Source organism: Castor canadensis, chromosome 8 (genome assembly GCF_047511655.1).
Source record: "Castor canadensis chromosome 8, mCasCan1.hap1v2, whole genome shotgun sequence".
In the NCBI taxonomy this organism is placed as follows: domain Eukaryota; kingdom Metazoa; phylum Chordata; class Mammalia; order Rodentia; family Castoridae; genus Castor; species Castor canadensis.
The window spans coordinates 73975862-73988172 of NC_133393.1; the positions used below are offsets into that span (position 1 = coordinate 73975862).

Genomic DNA, 12311 nt, shown 5'->3' on the forward strand with positions numbered 1-12311 from the left:
CAAAAATAGGGCTGGAGGAGTGGCTCAAGGTGAAGGCACTGAGTTCAAACCCCAGTACTGCAAAAAACAAACAAACAAAAAGTTTTCATTAGGCTAAAAACAGGAAAATGTGGCATATATAACCAGCCAAATGTTCTATTTAAGAAATATTGTAAACCTATTAGAAATAATAGATTTCATGAGTACTTTTTATTCATGGGTTTAATCTAAAGTATTCATAATTATACAATATGCTGGGTGTAACAATATGTATTCATTTTTTTATTTTGGCAGACTAGAATTTGAACTCAGAGCCTTAAGTTTGCTAGGTAGACTTTCTACCACTTGAGCCACACCTTCAATCCCTTTTGCTTTAGTTACTTTTCAGATAATGTCTTGTGGTTTTTGTCTGGGATTGGACTGTGATCCTCCTTAACTATGTCTCCCATAAAACTACGATTACAGATGTGTACCACCAGGCTCAGCTTATTGGTTGAGATGAATCTTGTTAAATTTTTGCCTGGGCTGGCATTGAACCATGACCCTCCCAATCTCTGACTCTTGAGTAGCTGGGATTATAGACGAGAGCCACTTCACCTAGCCATTCTTAAGGGACAATCCCCTGTTAATTTTTCAGAATGGTTTTTAAGTACATATTTAATATGAATTTTATACAACTTTAATAAGCAAATGTGGCTTTTTTAAAATTAAGGATCATTGAAAGCTGGCGGAGTGGCTCATGTGGTAGAGCACCTACCTAGAAAGTAGAAGGCCCTGAGTTCAAGCCCCAGTACTTCCCCCACAAAAAGGAGGATCATCAAAGTAATTATATCAATAAAAAATTAATTAATTTGTTTTTTAACCTTAGGTTGAGGAATTGAGAGAGATATAGATTTCATTTAAAGATTCAAAACATATGAAGTGTTTTTACCCTATGTAAGAAATCCTTGCCAGGTGCCAGTGGCTCATGCCTGTAATCCTAGCTACTCAGGAGGCAGAGATCATGATTGAAGACAGCCTGGGGAAATAATTTGCAAGACCCTATCTTGAAAATACCCAACACAAAACAGGAAAGAAGAGGGGGAGGAGGAGGAGGAGCAGCGGGGCAATTGCTCTTTGCCCTGTCTTCATGTCAGAATGTTTTCTCTTGAATATTTTGCTTTCTCACATCATTTCAATGTCTTCTCTGCTGCATCCCTCCTCACTTCCTCCTATGCCTTTCTCCCTTTCTGACACCACTACTGAACTAGTGTGAAAGAATGGTATTGTTTTGAAATACGACATTTTTCTGTGATATTTTAGATTTTATCAATTTTAAAAGCAGCTTACAGAATTGTGTTACCTTTAGATACATAACCACTTTCAGAGCTAGAGTCAACATGCATGCAAACATGGCCACAGTGAAAACTGCCTTCACTTTCAAACAAGTAGGCATTTGTCTGTTTGTTGTATTGCAAAACCTGTGTTCTTAATCTTGTACCAAAATCGCATTTCTTTCATTATCCGATTTGTTCATTCACTCATTCACTGAAATTTTACAAAATTTATTAAGCACATACTATGTGTCAGGCACTCTTCTTGACTTTTGGTATATAACAATACTCAAATGAAGCACCATCCTCATTCTTCAAGAAACTTATGGTCTGCTAAGGGAGACAAGCATGCAAATAAGAAATGATGTTAACGTGTTCCTAGTATGAATAAAGGAGTTAGGGACATCCTCCCACAGGAGATGTGAGCGCTGGCCATGAGAGGCGCCATCAGCAGGTAGGGATGCTGATGTGAGTATAGGACTTAATGCAGGATGCTCAGTAAAATCTGCACTATGGTCACATTTGGAAATTTCCCAAGTGAGTTACTCACTTATCTATATGAAAAGTAGAACTCTGCCCACCTAATCTTTTGTATCTTTCAAGAAACATTTGGTACATATGCAAGAAGCTGCATGTAAATATATACATGTATAAATGCAAATTGCATTTTGCCATGTATTACCACACTATGCATGCTTGTTTCCACTCAATATATCTTGCTTTTTCTTTCATAGCGACTCATCTTTTTTGCTTACTTTTAATCGGAAGAAATTACAGAGGGGAAGGAAGATAAGGTTGAACCCCTTAAGAAAACTTGAAATGTTTCCATGTATAAAATAGGAGCACTTCATGCCAAGTGACAAAAATGACAGCTACTAGGCTGTTTACTGTTTAATTTTCTAGACCAGAGCTGTCAATGGAAATACAATGGAAGCCACATACGTAATTTTAAACTCTAGTAGCCACATTAGAAAAAGTAAGAAGAAACAAGCTATCTTAATTTTAACAATATATTTTGATAGGATATATTTGTACAATTATCATTGCAACATAAAACCCATAGAAGCAGCTATTAAGGAACTATTTTACATGCACCAGCCATGTACTAGTTGCCCAGTGGCATCATGTGGCTAGTGGCTGCTGTGTTGGACAGTGCAGTTCTAGATCTTACCTAGCAATAGTCTTGGCTAGATAGGATTTCTGCACAGAAATCTAAACTTCAATAGCATCTGAGTTTTTTGGTAGTGGTCCTGGGGTTTTGAACTCAGGACTTAGCGCTTGCTAGGCAAGCATTCTCATAACATCTGATATTAAAATGAGGTTTAAGATGGCACAGTTTTACTTTTAAACTGAAATAGCAGATCAGATATTTGCTGTTGCACATAGATTCTGCTTTGTCTGTCTCTGATTGATAGTAATGTTCTTTTAAATAGATGCAATTAAATGTTTGCATGTCCCTTTTTGTGTGGTACTGGAGTTTGAACTCAGGGCCTTGCTTTGTACCACTGGAGATGCACCCCCTGCCCTGCATACCCTTTTTTTTTTTTTTTTTTTGGCAGTGCTGGGGTTTGAACTCCGGGCCTCACACTTGCTAGGCAGATACTCTACCACTTGAGTCACTCTGCCAGCCCTCTGTTTTGATAGGTCTCTTTTATTTGTCCCTAGATCTCTTTGCCAGTACAAGAAATTAATTCCTATTGTTTAGGTATATGTTTAATGTATATTCCTTAAATAGTCTTAAAACAATAAAATGACTTCATTTTTTTAAGTTGTATGATCAAGTTTTGAAACACCCATATTCTTACCTTAAGCCTGGAGTACGCTGAAAATGCTTAAAATGCACTTTGCCAGTTTTAAATGGCAGTACCTAAGGACACCATCTATAGATTGAAAGCACATCAAACTCTTTCAAGGTTGAGTTCCAGTGTTTTCCTCCTTCCCAAAGAGAGAGAGACAATAAGGACGATACTGAGTAAACCACCCTGGCTACAAACTGGAGCTGCTCAGCCAATAAGGCAATGATTAATGGACATCTGAACACTACAGTTCCATCGCATTTTAATTTTGTTTTACTTCTGTTTTCTACTCCTTATTCTGTCAGATATCACAGTTCAGAACTTGCATTTTCTTAAAGGATTCCATTTCAAAGCCTGAGCGTTGTAGGCAAAATAAACTACGATAAAAGGCTGGAATTACTGAAGATATCAGTATGACAATTAACTCCACAGTAGCAATATACATAGCAGATAAAAATCATATTTTTCAATCCATGTTGACTGTTTAGAATTATTATGTAATTTTAAATGTAAAGTTTAAAACTTAAAGTATTAAAATTTTACTAACCCCATGTAAATGGAAATTTAAGGAAATAAGAACTTCCAATCTTTCTCCATTTCAGCCACTAAAGGAAAGAAAATAGACTTATTTGATACTCTTAATTGTTACATACTTGAACAAAAGCACTTAGGTGGTGTTTGGGTCCTTCTGAGTCCACCCATGTGGTGCTGCAGGTCGAGGTCTCCAGAAGGTGGCTATGTTCAGAGGAGTAATGAACTAGTATGCTGTCACATGGAAGGCCTAGGACACTCCAGATAGTAACTGCTGTTCTCTTCTGATCCTACCCAAATGGCCCCACCAGAGAGACATAAAACCCAAAAGAGACACTTCTAGAGTTGATTCATAGATCACAGGTCCTATCTTAGGCTCAATGAAGTGACCAGCCTCCATCCAGTAATAACAAGTCCAAATACAGAATAAAATGGTTGCATGTTTTCTCTCACCACATTCTTCCTGTGTGTGCTCTCCATCTTCATGTCAGAGAGCAGAATTTATTCCACACCTGTAATTAATTACTTACCTACAGCACCTAAACCTTAGTTTCTCTGGCATCCTTTGTGCAGGAAGTTGGGTGCTACAGTGGCCTGTCTTTTGGTGTTACCTTCATATCCCAAAGCCCCACATGCAAAGAAGAGTTCTTGTGGGCATCTGGGACCATTCCCCACTCTACCCCATAGGAAAATGGCCACAGATACTGTCGTTGATATACTACTTATTTCAATCTGCTGGCACCAGTCTATTGTATTCTACTATTTTCCTTCACTGTAATGATGAAACATTCTGTTATAACGAACCTTCTCATTGTAGGGCATTGCCTGAGATGTTGTATGCAAACTGTACCTTTCAATGGGACTTTTCCTGAAGAGGCTTCTGCAGTTCTGAGATAATTCTTCTGTGAATTCACATTATTCTCTCCATGATTGGGTTTGGAGTCCCTTATATAAAATCCACGTTTCTAGATATGTAAACAAATCTCTCAGTATTATATAGTATAGTTCCTAAGAAAAGGGATTTTTTGTTTCAACAAAAAATACATAAAACAAACTTTTCTTTTTTTTGACAATTTAAGGTATGAACTGACTGTAGAAGGCAGGAAAAAGTAGGGTTCCCAAGTTCACACTGAATTCTTGCAGCATGTTAACATTTAGATTTCTTTTTCAAAACATGAGATTCAGTGTCTAAAAATACACCAACATTGTTACACTGGGGATGGGGGCTACTGATTAATTCAGAAACAGTTCTTTGGTGTACTCAACATGGCAGGCACCTGAGCTCCTCTGAGATTTTCTAAACAGTTAGGGACATGGACTTTTCCTGGATTGCAGGGCTCTTCAGAGGTTCTGGAGGAGCAGAGTGGACCATGTCAGTGAGCACAGTGCAGGTGATGCAGAGCTGTGATGCTTGTAGAAGGCCAGTGCCCTGTTCTTTTGCCTTAAACGACGCAGTGCAAATGTAGCTCCATAGCAATTTTAGCTAAACTAAAGTGAACTAGCAGTTAAACATGAGCAACTAATCCAGTAGTGCACCATGCTCCTTGAGGGGCAGGGCAGCACCCCTGCCACCTGTGGAATTCCTCCAGCACTGCTGGACGTCCCTCCTCCATCCACCCATCACTTTAAGTCATCTATTGATCTTCAGATTTTGTGAAAACAGTCCAAAATTAGGCCTGAAATGTATGAGAGGAAAAAGGAAACACACAACTCCTTTATTCCTTTCTTTGTTGGCTTTAAAAAGTGTAAAGTCATAAAGGTACCATAGAGCCACACAATTCATTGCCCTTTGTCACCTCATAACCAAAAAAAAAAAAAAATCATTGATACACTAAAGTCACAGATTTAACGTTTTGTGAAATGTGCTCATAAAGCCAAGTTTGCCCTGGCTTTAGTCATTAGACTCAAGAAAGATTCTCGTTCTTTTTTAGCATTGGGTTACTTTTGTCACTGCAGCATTCCAGTCCACAACTCAGATCTCCCTCTGACGGCTGCTTCTGGAGCTGCTCTCATGTGACTGCACCACTTAGCAAATGTTCTCAGGAGATGACAGAATTATTGTTACTCTTAAAACAATGACATAAAGGAAACTTCTATAATTTCAAAATTTTGTACTTAGAGATCTATATGAGAATTTGTATATCTATTTTTCAGGACAATGACTTAGAGCTGCCATTCTAGCTACATATTTTTAGTGGATGTAAGAATTGGTGTGTTTTCTTTGTTTTTAGCTGCAGGGAAGACATTCTTCATGCTGAGGACTTTTACACTGCTGTGATGCTGGTCATCAACACATTTTTACTCTAAACTGAGCCTCACCTCCCAGTTCTTCATTGCACTTAACATTATGTCTTACAGGCGAGCACCAGTGGCTCATGTCTGTAATCCTAGCTATTCAGGAGGCAGAGATCAGGAGGATTGCGGTTCAAAGCCAGCCCCGGACAAATAGTTCATGAGACCCTATCTTGAAAAAATTCATCACCAAAAAAGGGCTGGCGGAGTAGCTCAACTGATAGAGTGCCTGCCTAGAAAGCATGAAACCTTGAGTTCAAAAAAATTACGTCTTACTCCAAAAAATCAGTTTGGATCATGAGAGCTGAAATTAGAAATTTAGACTAGGAATGGGTATTATCTGCTTCCTGCCAAATGGTACCCCAGCTCCTGGCTCAGAGGTCCCAAAGAGGATGCTGTTCTGGCTGCCCATAGTCCTCGCTTTACCTCTGTTCATAGGATCCTTTAAGAACCATGTAGTCCTCTACTCTGTGTAGGTATTTATGGAATAAGCCATTGTGAAATGACACTAGAATCAGTTAAACATAAATTTTTTTCTCTTTTTATGCACTACTTGACATCCAAAGCAAAAAGAGGTAAGTTGGCTATAAACATGTAGATAAACCTTATTTTCCTTAATAGAGTTCTTCCTGAATAACTTTGCTTCAGTTAAATGTCCATGAATCAGATACTTTTAAATTAGGAAGCTTGTCATTATGAAGTCTTATTTTTCTTTGAAAAATGTGTAAGTACATTCATTCAGTAAACTTGGATTTTTAAAATATCTATTATTTAAATATATTGCTCTTCCTTTAAGTTATATGTGAGAACATAGGACATTTGAACACTTGGTTTAGTTTGAGGGTTTCTGAATTGTTTACCCCCCCTAAAATGTGGATTACATGTTACAAAGATTTCTTTTCTTAGAAAAGGAAAAAAAAGCCAAGAAACAGCCGACATTGATGAAAATCTGTAATTTTCAGATCCATCGATTTCAGAAGAGGATACCCTGAACGTCTCAGAGTATTTTCTAGTGTGATTTTTTTTTGCAATAATAAAAAGTGAAGAAAAAATTAAATAAGAAAATCAAACACACTTCATTGAGTGGTGTCTCATATTTTTCTTGTCTGGGATCTGTTCTTACAAGTGAACTTTTTAGTGGGTTCCTGGTTACAGTTTGTTTAACTTATGTCTGTCTTGTTCCTTTTGGATGGTGAATTAGTTATAACATTTCAAAGATAGTAGCTGGTCTTGATTTGACATATGCTAATTGATTTTGCTTATGAGGAACAGACTGACATATCATCTTGAATTAGCTGCTCACTGGCGTTGCTCTTGGGAAGGTTCTAAACTAAAGGTTGTGTTTTAAAAGGAGTATAATTGTTGTAAGAATCTGGCAACAAAATGTGCTTTTACCTCTTGGTGCCACTGTATGTAAAACTCTCTCCCCCTTTATTGTCCATGTCTGTCCTGCCATCGACCATTGATAACACACATGCTCATGGTTTAATTATAAGTTGTTCAGAAGCAGAAAGGTGGCTTTACTGCAGGTCACTTTTATATTTCTCTTCTTCAAGATTGGAAATAAAAATAGACTATTCTATAAATATTGCTTCATTCCATAAGCTAGTCATATGATAGCAAATGGAAGGCTGCATGAAAGTTGTCTAATCTGCAGTCACTAAAAAGTCTAAAAAATGTACCCTCTCTGCTAATAAGGCAGGCTTTAATTCTACATCATCGAAGACAATGTGAATACTTGTCACCAAAATGTGATAGACTATATGCAGTTGCCATTTATGGAAGCAGAGACAGATGCTTTTCTAAGATTGGTCACCAGGTCTCATTTTTGCATGATCTACATTGAAATTTTTTAATGTGTTTCAACAATTTGGTTGTTTTGTTCTCTGAAAGTTTTTAATGAATAATGATTGTTCCTATCAAGGGTATACATATATATATATATATATATATATATATATATATATATATATATATATAATGTAATTTGCAATGTTAAACACTGGTGTCCAGTGATATAAATTGGCAGATCACCCCTGAGAAGTTGGAAATTATACTTTTATCTTACCTGTGGACACTTTCAGAGAAACTAATATGTTAACAGGACATGTAATATTTTTGTCAAAAAGGGATGAGATAGTCAACTGTATGTGTTTGATTATAAAATGTCTTAGGTTGTTCACAGCTACCCATTTTTATTAGCTTCAATGTACCATTAAGTTCATCATTAGATTTTTTTAAGTATTTCAACTTGTCTTAACTACTATTACTATTTATGTGTTTCTATCTCACGCTCTTGTTTGCTTTACATAATATTTCTATCTCAACTTCTCATTTTTTTCCTAAATTCTCTACTCTCTCTCTCTGTCTTATCTGTTTATGTGTTTAGGAGTCCATAGGACTACTTAAATGTTCAAGTCATTACTACAAGAAGAATGTACTTGGTGCTTTTTTCCATTAACTTTTCTGTTAATTCACTAACACTTTTGTAGATTTAGTGAGGAATAACTTAGTGTTAAAGTTACTTGGCACATCTTAAACAATGGCAATTTGATTTATACATCAAAGATTTATATAGTAAAGTCTCCAATTATCAAAAAAGAAAAATTAATATCACCACAATTAACTTTAAAATTTTATCAGATAATACCTCCTCTTTCTTATTCTTTTTGTTTGAAAGATGTTGTTTTGCTGACAAAAATGTCTGACTTGCAAACTCTCCTTTCTTCAAATGGATATGTGAAACATTGATACAGTCTTCATAAAGAAACAAAGCCAAGGACCCTTTAAAAGAGGTGGAATCCGTATATTAGCAGATATTTTACACCACATGGAAACTCCCTAAGTAAACTACTGTAAGGAAACAATGAATTATAAGGCAGGGTCTTGCCTGTCCTCAGAGACCCATCACTTAGCTGGGCAGATTAGATATACTACAAGGAAAGCAGTAGTCAAAAGTTGGGCAAGAAATGCTGACAGAGATGAGATAAGTATTGCAGGAGCTTAGAGAAAGCAGACATTCCTTCTGGGGTGGTCAGGAATAAAGACTGAAGCTGGTTGACTGGATAGTCTAAGCAAGGAGGAACTTTTCAGATGAACATGACAGGAGCAAAGCCTTGTGGGAATGAATTTATTGTGTGGTTTGTTTTGACCTTTCTTGCTTCTTTATTGGTTAACTGAAAATCTCAAAGTCATGTCCCTCCTTTGTTCTGTTACCAAATCAGTAGACTGTAAATGTTTTCACATACATTCTCTCACCTGATCTTCACATGAACTCTGGAGACTGGTGTTTACTGTCTCCACTTATCAAATAAGAGAGGCTTAAAATTCAGAGCTCAGAATGGTTACTTCCTTGTGTCACTCAGCTCCTGGGTGAATGGCAGAGCACAGATCTAAACACCAAGGTTGGTGCTTAGGACTTGCTCAGTGATAGAGCCCATACTTAGCATGTCTGAGGCGCAGGTTCAATGCTAAGTATGCTAAAAATAATTCAATAAATAGCTCTCTCTGATGGACTCTGACTCCCAGGCTGAAATGAAGAGTTGAGGATCACAGAGGAGAGAGAATGCAGAATAAAGAGGAACAAAGGAAGTTGCTGCAGAAACTTCATTGGCAAATAGCAAGAAATGACTGTAGAGCAGTATGCTTATCCACAGGTGTGAATCTGGAGACACCCTCACTCAGGACCCAAATGCATCCACAGAGTGTCGTTAACTTATTATGGAGAGCACCTTAGTGCTAATGAACAGACATTCAGAATTCCTCAATCTGGGGCACTTGTTTATCATATACAGTTTTCCTATCTCTGTGCACAGTATGTAGAAATATATGGTTTCTACTATCTGAATTGCTCAAATTTCACATTTTGTTGTCAGTTTAGTTTTCATTGATAGCACGGACATAACTATTTCCCATTTTAACCTGTTTTTTGCTAAGAAGAAAGTCTGCTGAAATTCAAGTGCAGACTTTCATAATTTGTGCGTATGGCCTTTTGCACATATCCTTGTACATGGTGTTTCCTTGAATTAAAACACGTTTGTTTATTTCAACCCTTGGACAGCTTAGTGGCTAGAAGAATTACAACAACTTGGCTGGTTTGGGTTTATGTGGACTAAAGAAGTAGTCTTGGCAGAAAGTGAGTGTGATCACTGCTCCTACTTTGGAGCAAGTATCAAGGGTCTGTTTTTAGCTTGCTTGGGCTGTGGTCATGAAATACCCCAGACCAAACTGCTTTAAACAAGAATTTTTTTTTTTTTTTTTTTTTAACATGGGAAGCCCAGGTCAAGGTGGCAGCAGGTTTAGTGTTTCCTGAGGTCTCTGACATGAGCCAGATTGGATCAGGGCAAACCCTGACAGCATCATTTTAAATGCTCATCCCACTAGAGGCCTCACCTCCAAATACAATCATATTTTGAGGTGTGAGATTAGTGCTTCAACATTTGACTTTGTGAGGACACAGTTTACCCATATCAGGCTTGAGGACAGTGAAACCTGGGCTCAGGTTCTTATTCTGCCACTCAACCCATGGACCATAAGGAAGTCACTTAAGTCTCATGTTCTAATCTGTGAAATGGAGACTATGAGAGCCAAACTGAATTGAGTTTTCTGAGCCCTGAAAAGCTTTGGCTCCCCATAAAAAGTGAGCAGGTACAAGCTCCTTAACCTTTCTAAGCCTCATTTCCTCATTCTAAATAAAAATAAAATCCATGCAGGTGTGGTGGTTCATGCCTGTAATCCATCACTCAGGAGACTCATGCAGAGGATCACAGTTTGAGACTAGCCAGGGCTACACAGTCAAATACTGTGTCAAAAACTAAACTAAAATGAAATAAAATAAATGTATCTCATTGAGGTTTGTTTAAAGCAAGGATCAAAGAGCCTTTGTATGTAAAGTGCTTAGTCTCATATCTGCATATCACTTTATAAATATTACAAGTTGCCATTATGCCTCATCCTTGCCCCTACCTTCTGTTCTCTACTCTTCTTCTGTCCTTTCCCAAAATCCATGTCTTCTCTCTTTCAGAGAGAAGAAAGAGGGATATCCTTCCCTACCCCCCCAATAAGGATGTAAAACAGGTTGCCTCTGTGCTTTGACCATTGACTATGGAGTGTTAATCTTAAAACAACCCATAACGCTCTGTCAACTTCTTACCCAGTAGCTTTCATGTTAAAATATTCTTTCTCTTCTATAATTGTATATGAGTCATCTGTGAGAGTGAGAGGTCTTTAGTGAATATTGACTGTTTACTACAAGTATGTAAGTTTTTTGGTCCAAAGTAGTATCTATTTGAAAATAGCAATTATTCAAGTAGATTTATTAAAGTATTTTAAAAATAGTTTTGAAAGTAGTACACCAGAGACCACCGGTTTCCAGGTCCCCCTGCATTCTCCACTATGCAGTCTTTCTCTTCTCTTCTCTACAAATAAAATCTTTACGACCTCTTAAAAAAAAAAAAAAAGAAGTATGCCAAATTAACAAAGATAATAACCAAGTGTCTTAGCAAGAGGCATGCATGCTCTTTGTATCATGAGCATCCATTTCCCCTGCCTGTTTTTGAGAATGGGAGTTATAATTTTCAAAATGTAAAAAGAAAAAAGGAAGACATAAATTTCTTTCCTTTTCACTCTTCTTACTGAGGAAAGATACCAAAAATCATGGAGATATGAAAGACAGAGGAAGAAGTGCCCAGGGAGAAGTAGAAAGTATACAAGTAATAGGATGGATACCTAGGTGTGTCACAAGAGATACGGAAACAGTCTTGTACAGTGGAAAAGTAAGACATTTCTCTATAAATTATGGACCAACAAACTGGAGCCTGATTTCAGAGAGTTTCTGGAAATGGGTGGTTTCATATGCTCAGTATATAATGGGGACTGCCAACAGCTGGCATAAGTTCATCAAGAATGACTTCCACCAGATATCCTCATCCTATAGCTCATAAGATCAGGAGAGTGGTAACATAATATGTCTGAACCTTGGCAAACCACCAACAAGGTTTTAAAAATACATGTATTGTTTATTTATTTTTGTAAGACTGGAGTTTGAAATCAGGGCTTTGTGCTCTTGAGCCACATCTCCACTCCATTTTACTCTGGTTATTTCAGAGATGGGGTCTTGCGAACTATTTGCACAGGCTCACGTTGAATTTTGATCCTGCTGATATCAGCCTCCCAAGGAGCTAGGGTTACAAGTGTATATATTCTTGAGGCAAATAGAGAAATTAATTCTAAATGGTAATATAATTGTTTGGATTCATCACTTGTTGAATGACATGTGCAAAGGGCTCAAGTCATAGATTGACATTTATGAAATACGTCTCTACTTAGCCTGACCTTATTATTAGTTGCTAATCTTAGATAAAGATATCAAAAAGATGGTTATCATATTTTCTGATTTGAG

General features: G+C 37.2%; 1 protein-coding gene across 5 annotated transcripts in view; it reads left to right on the forward strand.

Annotated features, from left to right (window-relative positions):
* Window positions 1–12311, forward strand: part of Bicd1 (BICD cargo adaptor 1) — a 209470-nt gene that overhangs the window by 180450 nt on the left and 16709 nt on the right. The gene's annotated exons all lie outside the window — the stretch shown is intronic.